The following is a 3,913-nucleotide window of genomic DNA, read 5'->3' as shown; positions in this document are numbered from 1 at the left end:
CATAATCATGTGAACCAAACATAATAGAAAAAATATTTTTGGCTTTTTGATTTTTGAATTAAAATAACAAAAATAAGAAAATCTTTTTGATATTTTGATTTTTGAATGAAAAATGACAAAAATAATAAATTTTTTTTGATACTTTTGATTTTTGAATGAAAGAATAAAAACAATAAAATATTTTTGATTTTTGAATAGAAGAACAAAAATAAGAACAAAAAATGTACCAGACTCGCGAAGTGTAAAGTGTCAACAAAAGAAAGGAAGATAATGACACTACACGTGGAATGAAGTAGCGAAGCTTGTGTTAAATCGTTCAGAGGAATGTCGAAATCGAAGCATGTCGAAGCGTTGACTGTGAAGAGTAACCTCTAAATGGATCATCGAGAATTCGATATCTCTTAACATTATGACGAATTTAGACCAGGAACAACATTCGCATCTAGCATACTTATGCCTGATAAAATTCGAAGAAAACTCTTTTCATCCAATGGTTTTGTAAAGTTATCAGCAATTTGATCTGTTGTCTTTACAAAATGAACTTCTATATTGCCATCTTCAACATGATCTTTGATAAAGTGATAACGAAGTGCATCATGTTTGGTCTTCGAATGTTGCACAGGGTTATGGCAGATGCGAATAGCACTTTGTGAGTCATAATACAACATAATTTTCTTCATGTTGATTGCATAATCACACAGTTGACTTTGAATCCAAATGATTTGAGAAGTGCAAGCTGTAGAAGCAACATATTTTGCTTCTGCTGTGGAAATCGAAACACATGTTTGTTTCTTTTATTATCAGCTCACAAGATTCCCATCCAAAAGTTGACATCTGCCACTTGTGCTTTTGTGATCAAGTTGACAACCACCCAAGTCAGCATTCGAAAATGCTTGAATGAAAAACCTTGTTTTCGAAGGATACCACAATCCTAACGAAATTCTGCCTTTGAGATAGCGAAAAATGTTCTTGAATGTTGTGAGATGAGGTTCCCTGGGATTTGATTGGTACCTAGCACAATTATATCAGGTCGACTAGTTGTTAGATATAATAATGAGCCAATCATGCTTCGGTATAATGTGAGATCGACAGCCGACTTATCCAACGAAGGACAAGTCTCGTTCCAACTGCCATCGGTACTCGCAACTTTGTACTATTCGTCATTCCATACTTTTCTAGCAAATTTTGAGAGTATTTTTCTTGATTGATAAAAATTCATTCTCTGCTTTGACAAATGTTTAATCCCAGAAAATTGTTGATTTTCCCCATCATGCTCATCCCAAATTGGCTTTTCATAAGATTTTCAAATTCAACTAATAAAGCAGGGTCAGTAGAGCCAAAAATAATATCATCAACATAAATTTGAACAAGCATAAGATGATTCCCAACTTTCTTTCGAAAGAGAGTGGGATCAACTTATCCTTGTTTAAATTTTGATTGCTTTAAGAATGTGGAAAGAGTTGCACACCAGGCTCTTGGAGCTTGTTTTAACCCATAAACAGCCTTATCTAAAATGTAACAATGATCAGAGAATTCCTCATTAATAAAACCTAGAGGTTGCTCGACATACAGCGTTTCTTCGAGTTCACCATTTAGAAACGCACACTTGACATCCATCTGATAGAGATCGAAATCCTTGTTTGCTGCATAGGATAAAAGTATTCGAATAGCCTCGAGTCTTGCGACAAGGGCGAAGGTTTCCTCATAATCTATACCCTCTTGTTGCGAATAACCTTTAACAACTATCCTAGCTTTGTTTCGAACAACATTACCATCTTTATCAGTTTTATTTTTGAAAATCCATTTTAAGCCCACGATGGAAACATCATTTGGTTTTGGAATCAGTCTCCAGACTTTGTTTCTTTCAAATTCATCAAGCTCAGATTGCATAGAAACAACCCAATCAGGATGTTCCATAGTAGCCTTGAATGATTTTGGTTCGATTTTGGAAATGAAAACATTGAACATGCAAAATTCTTGATGAACATTAAGTACCTCATTCTTTGCACGAAGTTGAGCTCTTGTTAACACTCCATCATGAGGATCACCAAGAACTTGTTCTTTTGGATGACTTCGAGTCCATTTATCCATGGGAGGATATGCAAGATCAAAGTCCAATGGTGCATCTTCGAACATTTCTTCATTTTCCAATCCTTCCCCTACATTCGACATAGTATCAGGTAAGTCATGAAAAATATCAGTATCAATATTCTAAGTATTTGGTAGAGATCCATTTTGCTCCCCCTCAACAATTGGATCGTTATTAGGATGCTCCCCCTCAACATTAACATCTATTTGATGTTGCCCCCCTTGAAAGTATGCTCCCCCTCAACACTACTATTCGAACTCAAGTGCTCCCCCTCCACTTGAGCATTGGGTATCACTTGTACACTTTCATTGTTTATTGGATAACTTTTTAAAGAGTTCATATCTACAACATCATGTGTGATGGACGAATCATCACTATGCTTCGATGCTTCAAGGACTTGATTATCATCAACATGAACTTCTGCATCAATTGCCCTGTCAGGAACACCAAAAATTAAATCATAATCAAAATCTAATGAATTCAAACTTTGAGATTCATCATTCGATCCATCAATGATTGGCTTTTGTTCAAAACATTTTTCGACTCTTTTAACATAATAATCATCAAAGGTAAGATTAAAAGTTTCTTCTATTTTCCTGGTTCGATTGTTTAATACCCTGTATGCAACCGAATTATGAGAATATCCCATAAATATCCCTTCATCAGCTTTTGACTGAAATTTCGAAAGGTTGTCCTTAAAATCCATAATGAAGCACCTGCAACCAAAAACATGGAAAAATTTAACATTTGGTTTCCTATTGTTAATGATTTCATATGGGGTGACATTAAATCGACGATGAATGAAAGATCAATTTTGAGTAAAACAAGTTGTCGAAACTACTTCAGCCCAAAGATATTGTGGAAGATTCGCATATGTAAGCATTGTTCTTGCTGCTTCACAAAGAGACATGTTCCTTCTTTCGAAAACACCATTTTGTTGAGGTGTGTAAGGAGAAGAAAAATTATGCAAAATTCCTTTGTCAGTTAATAACGAATCAAGAAATTTGCTCTTGAACTCTAAGCCATTGTCACTCTTGATCTTGCGAGCCCTTTTCTTCAAACTCACTTCTATGTGCTTGATAAAGTCAATCATTGCTTGAGCTATTTCTGAATTTAAACGAAGAAAATATATCCAATTAAACCTGGAAAAATCATCAACAATAACCAAAATGTACCTCTTCTTGTTGAGAGTTTCAACAGTCGAAGGACCACATAGGTCAATATGAAGAAGTTCCAAAGCTTCAACAATCTTCGAATCAATGACAATTGGATGACCTTGTCTATGTTGTTTCCCTTGTTCGCAAGCTGCACACAAAGTATCATTATCAAATTTTAATACTGGCAAACCACGAACAAGATCTTTTACCACCAATTTATTCAGATTCTTGAAGTTCAAGTGAGAAAGTCTTCGATGTCATAGCCAACTTATGATGAAGCTTTCGGAAATAAGCAAACCGAGGGAACACCAACAATGGGTTTGATGTCAAGGGTAAACATATCTCATTTTCTCTTGGATTTGAGCAATACATCATTGGTGTCAATGTTTGAAATTACACTTCCTTCTTCATTAAAAACAACCTGATTGCTAGTGCCCACAACAAGTTGCAAAACACTTATCAAGTTATGTTGAAGACCTTCGACATATGCTACCCTGTTAACAGTAAACTTTCCATTCGTAAGTTTACCATAACCTTTGACATAAGATTTGTGATTATTTCCAAATTTCACCACTCCAGCATTATCTAAACTTCGATAGTCTCGCAAGTTTTCCTTCCTTCTAGTCATGTCACGAGAGCAACCACTATCAATGTACCATTTGTCATC

Source organism: Lactuca virosa, chromosome 5 (assembly GCF_052849685.1).
Source record: "Lactuca virosa cultivar CGN04683 chromosome 5, Lactuca_virosa_CGN04683_v6, whole genome shotgun sequence".
Classification (NCBI taxonomy): Eukaryota; Viridiplantae; Streptophyta; class Magnoliopsida; order Asterales; family Asteraceae; genus Lactuca; species Lactuca virosa.
This window is presented reverse-complemented; position numbering follows the sequence as displayed.